Source organism: Centruroides sculpturatus, unplaced genomic scaffold (assembly GCF_000671375.1).
Source record: "Centruroides sculpturatus isolate CEXI.00-Female unplaced genomic scaffold, Cexi_2.0 scaffold871, whole genome shotgun sequence".
NCBI classification, from domain to species: domain Eukaryota; kingdom Metazoa; phylum Arthropoda; class Arachnida; order Scorpiones; family Buthidae; genus Centruroides; species Centruroides sculpturatus.
Window position 1 is genome coordinate 103669 of NW_019385033.1, and position 9092 is coordinate 112760.

General features: G+C 27.5%; 2 long non-coding RNA genes across 4 annotated transcripts in view; both read right to left on the reverse strand.

The window, feature by feature from the left end:
- Window positions 1–206: 206 nt before the first annotated feature.
- LOC111633682 overlaps window positions 207–9092 on the reverse strand; it is an 11394-nt gene continuing 2508 nt past the window's right edge. The window contains exons 2-3 of the long non-coding RNA XR_002758090.1: window positions 1578–1808; window positions 207–410 (exon numbers count right to left, since the gene is read on the reverse strand). This is a non-coding gene — a long non-coding RNA (uncharacterized LOC111633682). The remainder of the gene's footprint in view (window positions 411–1577; window positions 1809–9092) is intronic.
- LOC111633681 lies at window positions 3629–6716 on the reverse strand. 3 transcript variants are annotated; one of them, XR_002758088.1, is made up of 3 exons: window positions 4747–6716; window positions 4394–4618; window positions 3629–4311 (listed from the first exon to the last, which is right to left on the reverse strand). It is a non-coding gene; the product is annotated as an uncharacterized LOC111633681 (long non-coding RNA). The 3 variants fall into 3 exon arrangements; XR_002758089.1 differs by having other exon boundaries at window positions 3629–3935; window positions 4179–4311; window positions 4394–6716; XR_002758087.1 differs by having other exon boundaries at window positions 3655–3741; window positions 3816–4311; window positions 4394–6716.

Below are 9092 nucleotides of genomic sequence, written 5' to 3' on the forward strand. Positions count from 1 at the left end.
TAAATAATCCCTATTATTCTCTAGGCTATATACGCATTATCTGTATTAAACATTAACTTGTAGTTGAAACGAAACATTATATTAGGTAGCATATTTTAATTATATCATATTATGCTGTAAACAATTGTTATCAATTATTCTGAAATGTGAAAAATAATCCAGATTTATAATTAAGAATAATTCAGCCTAGACATCAGAATTGACGTTGTGGAAAATTGTGATTTAGCCTATTTATTTTAACTTTCTCCACCCTGCGGACACTAAGAAGTCAACTGGGTAGTGAGTAGTAACGAACAAGGCCTTCAGGCCCGACATACCAGGGAATTTCAACATATCCCAGGAATTTTTCATGGGTTCCATGAAAACTTCTGGTCTCCCAGATTGGTAGGCTGACGTCTGAACTATCTGAACTATAAAGAGAAAAATAAATTAAAATATAGATTATAAATATTTAATTATATTATTGTAAATGTAATAAATGTTAAATAAAACAAACTTTAATTCATTTCTACATGTGTATTCGTTAATTATTAAAACAAAGTGATGATTTTAATTAACATTATATTAATAAATGAATTCAACAGATGAGAAACTTAAAAATATTTTTGTAAAATAAATTGTAAATTTTTAGCAAGTGAACAGACTGTAATTTTATGTTGTATCTAATTTTAAACTTAGTTATTTTCTATTTTTTAAGCTAGTTTTATACTTTGTAACAATTTCTTTTATTGTTTCTGGTATAAAATACGAGTTTTATTTATTCGAAAAGTTTAGTTATTCTGGGTTAATTTGAAAAGCAGAATAAAACTTGTTAAATATATAATAATTGAGGTCAGTTTTGACAAGTCGGAAGTTAAGAAATTCCCGTTTCTGAAACTAAATTTATTAATATTGTTATCCGATTTCGAAAAATATTGCAACAATTGGTAAATTTTAAATATAATTTATTATTATTTTTACTATTCCTCTAGACGCAATTAAGTCTAATAAAATACAATTAAAATAGTAATTTTAAGTTAGTATTTCTTTATAAATAGTAATTGATATTAATTATTAATAATACCATTTTTGTGTGACCACTAACGTATTTTATTTTGAAATATAATAAAATTTTTACGTTACTTTTGACGCAGTTTAGCTATTAATTTTTGATCTGCCAATTGATTTATAATTCATAATACACAAGCAGACGTGAAAATCCATAGGGAACAAAGAGGCGGAGAGCTGATCTTTCCTAGATTCCATAAGAAGAAAAAATATTAAACCACGAGCCATGTCCTAAAATTTCCCCATATTTCTTGTAAATACAGTCAATAATATAATCGGATGTTATGAAATAAATATGGTAATTGTGCTAAAGTGAATATGCTACAAAAACTCATTTTATAATGAAATATTTCCGATTTTATACTGTAAACGATCGTATTTGCAGCTACTTTAAAACAACATTGATAACAAATATAACATTCATTTTAACGCAAATACAGTACATTTATAAACGTTGGCATATACACAATATTTATAAATAATATATAAGCTTACATAAAGAATTTATGCATTATTTATAAATAACTTACATTATTCACATTGAAAGATCACAATTACTTTGGTTTGGACAAGTAGAATGCCACAGGAGAGACTTGTTAAGAGTTTTATTTTCCTATCCCAGTGGAAGGCCAAGAATCAGATAGATGGATTATATCCGGGAACTTCTTTGGGTGCGTCTTGGGATTTCAACAGAAGAGTTAAATTCAGTTGCTGCAGGCCAAAGTAATTGGAAGACTACTGAGACTGCTCCCTCCAGGATCCTCAGGATAGAAGACATTAAAAAAGAACGAACGACATATTTCATATAGAAACTTTATATAAATAAAATTTATGTACAGTATGTGCGCATATATACTTATTTAAAATGTTTAAATTGATTATTTTAACTTTCTAGATTAATCTTGAATAAGGCAATCTATAGCCTAATAGTTCTTTACAGTAACATTTTTAAAGAACTAATACGTAAAAATTCTTTTACAGTTCCTAAAAAACTATTCGCTGGATTGATTTCAATATGGATATCTACATATGATAAGAAGAATTTTCTAGACGTTTAAAAAATATAGTCTATATATTTTTTTAAATTAATAGTAAAATTCTTTGAAGATAAATGCAGTCATTCATTATTTCGATACACATCTAAAATTCCCATTTCGTTCAAATCATTTTTATTCTTAAAAATAGAATCTCACTTTAGATTACAATTAAAGGAAATTACTAAATATACTTTCAGAAACTAGATATTGTATTTCCAATAATAAAAATAATATCAATAATAATAATAATAATAATATATCACATATATAACTACAATAGAACTTCCGACTATCCGGTTAATGTGGACCAATGACACCTCCGAATCCAAAAACTCGGATAATACGGATTGCCGTAGCCATTTTGGTTTAAAAATTATAAATAAGTTATAAAATAAATTTAGGATAAACGGTATAGTTATTGACCACTTAAGGAAATTTTTATTTTAAAAATTCTATGACATAACAGAAAGATTAAATCGAGAAATATTAGCCTATACTTATTGATTAATTTTCTTAATGGCCTTTCTACTGACAACATCTAGAAATTACAAACTCCAATCGTCTAATCCAAACTGTGAGAACTTTTACGAAAATGCAAAATTGTATAGTTATTGACCACTCACAACGACAAAAAAATCTGAGGGAGTTTTTGCTATTTAGTGACAGCAGAAAGTTTTATTAATATAGTATAGTACTATGCATTTCTTATTAAATTCGAAATGGCAAATTACTGACCGATGGCCAACAAGTGTACGTTTACATTATATACTATCACTTTTAAGCCTTTCTTTTTAATATATCAGTGACTTTAATCATAACAACAATATTGTTTACGTCATTTATTACACACCAATACGTACAGAACAAGTTTTAAGAATAAAAATGTGAATTATTGTAGTTACATTTTAATATGAATGATTTGTTTTACATTGAAGTTATATGATAAAAAGATAACAGAAACAAATCATTTTGTAGTACAAATTATCGTTTTAAACTTTCTTTTAAAAGTCCTTTATAGTTAAGAAAAGTAGTGTAGGCTACTCACTTACAGGAACCTTTGATAATTAGGGTTTTACAGTAATAAATATGTGAGATTTTAATAATATTTATTGCTTTATCAAAGTTTTTTCCTGCTCTTATTCTAATAATAAATGATTAAATAATTATCTCAAAATTAACTGTTTAAATCAATTTTCAAAACTTTAACACGTGAACAAAGTTTATTATTACCATATTATTATTATTATTTTACTTGAACGTTTTCGCGATTATGCGTAAAAATGAGCAATATTTACTCCATGTTTCTTTTTTAAAAAGTGCATTTTAATAAAATTTCCAATTTCATAATTTCTAGATGAAAAAAAGTGTAGCGAAAAAATATTAAATTTTTGTTATTAAAACGTGCATTAAGATCGAAGGACGAACTTTAAATCGATCCGGCTACTCAGTTATCGATTGATGACGGCGTTTTACAAAATTAATATTATATAATATATAGAAGAAAAGACATATCATTATTTATTTTAAAAATATTCAGACTTTTTCACTAAAATAATGCAAGAATTTCTATGGCGGTTCTCTATCATGACAGAAATACCACATCTAATCAGAATAAAAAGATTTAAATAAGTCACAGTTCTGTATAGATCTAATCTCACTGGAAGAAAAAAAGTTAATATATAACAAAGAATGAATTACTATGTTCATGCTCCACTAGAAACAAATACACACACCTAAATCTCTTCTTCGAATATTGGATTAAAAGAAGTTCGATACAATTGGTTAAAAAGTACAGTTATTTAGATCTTCGTCAGAGATATGGAAAAAAGGAAAAAGACTGTAGTCTTGCCCCTGTTTTTAATGGAAAATGAAAAAGGAAAATCGTTTTTAAGTAATTGTTTTTTTTTCTGTAGATATTGAGGCGATTTAATATGTCCTCTTGATAGAGGCAGTTAAAGTTGCTGAACCATTATACATTGTTGAAATTTAATCTATATAAACTGAAAATTAAGATTTATCTGCTAAGAAAATTTGCTAATATGTTTTCTCTCGATTATATGAGTGACTAGTTTTTTTAAACAGCAATTAACTTACTATTGATCTTTTTTCTGAAGATGATAAATATGACTTTGCAAGTTCCTTTAAAAAATTGAATATCTTGTCCTCAAGCACGGATCAACTTTTCATTAGTTTTCAGAATCATACAAGTGGAACTAAAGGAACTTCCCTACAATAGGAGATTCGTTTTGTGACATGCTTATTATTGTACAGTAGTTTTTTAGGCCTAAATAATACAAAAATATGAATACTTGTTCTTCATTCCTTCATTCAAGCGAAATATATTTTCAAACGACAGCATCGATTCCTTTTAAAATGCTATTCTATGCTCTAATAATGCAAATTCAATATAAGTCATCTGGTGAGTAGAAATTAAGAAGACATTTTAAAAGCAACAACAATATATGCAAGTTGAACAATATTTCAAAGCTTCAGTTCTGCATCATATATTTTATGTGAAGAATGTTTGACCTAGTCTCGAAAAACATTTAGCCCATTACACAATATAAGAAACAAGCTATTTTATTTTTCATGCTAATATAGCTAAACTTCGCTTCTCCGCAGAGTCACGGGAGATTTAAAAACCACTGATAATTACACCTACTGTATCAAATATCTTCTCTCAGTTCTAATTTTGGCATCATAGATCATTGAATCATCTTCTAAAGATAATTGAAAAAGTCTTCTTTCGAAACTTGAATCTTCACCTGTAAACAGGACTTACTTTATAATTGGGGTGGCGAGGCAATTACTTCAGCTATCGAATTAAAAGACAGTATAATCTAAGATAATTTCTAAATAAAACTAAAATTTGAATTTTTTTTTATTGATAAGTATTAACAATTAAAGGCATTTTAAAATATTAATATAAAAATAAATGCAGTGTTTTCTTGAAAATGTAAGTATAAAGACTACATTCTCAGGGCTTGCTTCAAGCGCTTGTTCGCAGCTTGTCTGTTTGCAAGCCATTTATTCTGACAGAGATCATTCAGTTGTTTGAAAAGATTTCGACTTCATCTTGTAGCTATCTAGTAGTCTAAGAAATAAAACAATATAATCTGAACATATCATTCAAAACCAAACAATAAAAAAAAAAACTCTTGACTGTTCAAATAAAATAATTTGCCAATCATCTCCGAGAAGCTTTGATTAAACAAAGTCTAATATTCATGAAGATTTGATTTATTAGTACCTGAAAATAGTTAATATTTAGATTAATCAAACTTCGAACTTACATTTGATGCATCAAATAGAAATCTGAGTCCTTGTGAGAAATGCTCAAAGGATTTAATTTAAAATGTCATAAAATTCATTTAAATAAAAGAAATATAGAAAAATGCATGACTATTTTTGACTTTATTCCCCCCATAAAATGAAACGAGGGGGAGAGTTGCAGAAGCCGGTCCATTAAACAAAAGAGAGGCTCTCTTCTTTTGCTTTAAAACTCAGATGTTTAGATTCTAGTGCTGTTTAAGAATGGAGAAAACGTGGAATGCTTTGAAAGTATTTCCACTGATTTCTCTTAAAATAGTGAAATAAAATGATTTGAGTAATACTAAAGAGTAAACGTTCAGAGTTTACATTAAAAAAATTATTAAAAAGATATAAAAATAAAACTAAAGATAAAAAATATATTAAAAGTATAAAGTAGTTTTACACGAATAAAATAATAAAAGGGAAAGAAAAAATACCTATAAACGTAAAATTCCTAATGTAGCCGCATACAACAGAGTTCACTTGACTTGAAGAGAACGTTCGTGAGATCACTAATTAAACTGACAGTATCATTACCATTTGGTAAATATCAATTTTTAGATTGTTTAAGATTTATTGTGATCTCTTCATATTTAATAATCTCATCATCAAAGCTTGTCAATAGTCAACGGCAACTAATCTCAAGACTCCGTTTACTCATAACCAGAAAACAAAACAAACTCCAAAAATGCTGTTTCTATTGTCTGTTCTCTGTTCTATGCCCACTACACCAGGGGATAACAGAATTTCCCTCAAACTTTATTATAGTTCGGATAAAACGAACAAAAGTAGGAATTTTTTTTGGTATAATGTTAGCATCTGTCACATCATTTTTTTCACAATCAAGACTTATTATAAAAAGATTTTTATTTCACATCGTTTTTTATTGTATAGAATGATTATAATATCAGTATCAATTCGCACTATTCATTCCAAACTTCGCTTCTATAACTGTCAAAATTGTCTACTTTTATATTTGTATCTTTAAACTGTTTGTTTAAACATAAAGACTTTCTAATATGTTCAAGAAAGAACTTTAAAATACCGTTTAATTTCTGCCTCCTATTAAAAATAACCATCTGAATAATGTCTATCGTTTTAATTCAAATTCACAATATCAGCAATTAAACGTTAGACTATAACAATATCAATTAATTACAATACGCTTTCTTATTGGTCGAAGTGCAATGGACTCGCACAACAAAAACAGAAGAGCTGAAATACAGTATTTTCTGTTCTAGATTGCTGTCCGGATTCTGATAAATAAAAATTTCTATATAGCAAATGATGAAACTTTTCTGACATTACATTATGTGTGCGGAGAAAGATGGACTATTGCAGGGGTGGCCAACCTGCGGCTCGCGAGCCACATGCGGCTCTTTGAAGGATTATTTGTGGCTCTAGATAAATGTACCCGAGTTCCCTTTTCATTTTTGTGTTATTATATTTTTAAAAAATATTATCGTTCCGTATGTGTTTCAAAATGTCTTTTAAATTACTAACAACAAATATGAAAGACTAAGTGCAACGTTGTAACAAATTTCATTTCCGTCCAAGTTAAGAATTATATGACTCATCGAAAACTGCGTGAACGAACGTAAACAGTGGCGTAATCGTCCGTTATCGACCGACTCCAGACCGATTTTGAATTTCTAAACTGTCATTGCAACGGACAGTTGAGATTGTGCTCTGGAGGAAACAATTTGTATCACTCTTGCTATGGATATAATTTGTAATCTGGAATTTTTGCATACCTTTTTAATACGTATTTAATTGCGGCTCGCGAAAAATTTCAAATTTTGAAAAATGGCTCGGACTATCAAGGAGCTTGGCCACCCTGGGACTATTGTATAATTTTCTGCTAGATTAAATCTTATATTGAATCTTACGAAAATCTGTTTTTCGTTACACTTGATAGATTTAACGAATTTGATTAAAAAACGGATATATTCGATGAATTAAAGAATGAGATTGATAAATTAACTGATTCATTATCCAGATCAGCTAGATAAATGATTTGATTAATCCGATAAAACCCATATTCGATTTTCCTTCCAAAACATGCTTTTGGAACCATTAAATGTGATGAATTCAAACTAAGATTGATCAATGAGAGATTGATGATTTCATTGAAGTTAAAGATATTAACGTATCAATTAATCAGTATTATGACTGTTCTCTCTAATCATGCAATAACGGATCCATTCATCTGATTAGATGGAACGTCCTGTCACTGATTTATCTAAATTCATCCATTAGAAGAGATAAGATTATTTCAGAAATCATTTCATTGGCTATTTTTGTTTCAGTATTGAAGGGTTTTCTTATCGATACAGTAGTGTACCTAGGAATTAAGTTTGGTAAAGGCTATCATTCCTATCAAGTAAATTACAGTAATGCAAATAAAATACGGTATATATTTGCACTGCTGCAATTAAATTTTTATTTAAATTATTTTCTTTTAGGGACTGTACTCCTTAGTTCTCTTTGGCTAAACAATATCTTAATATATTCTAGAATAATGGTTTCATGATATTTTTCAGACTAATATAGAATAAGAAATCATTTCTATGGTAATGTTATATATAAATCACAATGTACAGTACAGTACATCATACTTTTCCTGACAATAGAGTCATGCCGGTCATCTATATAACTCCTTTCTGCAGATAATTTTTGAATTGAAATAACGTGACTTCCGGCCTCAGACCAAAAGTTCGTATATATAGTTAATAGGACCTTCTGCTCCAAAGGTCTCGTCTTTCATCTATCTAACTTCGTTCTACATCACTGTCTGATATAACTTTTACTTCGAGTTTCTAAAAGCAAAACATTCTTGATTAGAATTAATCATTCATTAACATACACAATACAGGTATTCAACAGAATATTTGAAGAATAATTACTTGCAAATACATAGACATAATCTAATATATTTACAGTAATAAATAATAAGTATTCATAAATATAAAATAAATCTAATTACTGTTTATATCGTCAATGCTCGATTAATTAAGAAGTAATATAATATACAAATTATTTATTTATAATTTTTCAATTTTCATTTCAGCTCTATAAATATTAATATCATTTTAACATTGGCGTTGGCGTCTCTAAGGAGGCTACAGTTATAGCCTACAAAATAAAACAATAACTTTAATATAAAATTTAAAATTTAACTTTCTTCTTTATCAATTTTAATTTTAAGGAATACTAATACAAATTTGTTTTGAAGTTAGCTACGTAAGTTTTTATTTTTTTATTTTAACTTTAATAAAATATAAGAATATACATCACTATTGTTATTTGTTAGTCTCTACCAAAATTGATTCCTAGCTACTTCACCGCATTTTAAATAAGTTATACAATACATTTACAATGTTTCTTTATTTCTTTTTTTAGTTTATCGAAAAATATTTTTAAGTTTAAATGAATCTTGTAATGATAATTTAATTATTATTAAAAAATTCAAAGCAGTTTGTGTAAAAAAAACTTCTGTTGTTTCTTGAATATTTTTATGATTAAAATTTATTTATTTTTAGCTACGAATATTTAATCAATATTAAATATAGCGTGCTTCTGTTCAGATATTATTTATTAGCTTATCCGTTAATTAAAAAGTATCAAGCACGTAAACAAGTGAACAAATTGTTTTCTCTGAAGAATTTTTTAAAAATTGTTTACTTAAAAATTTAT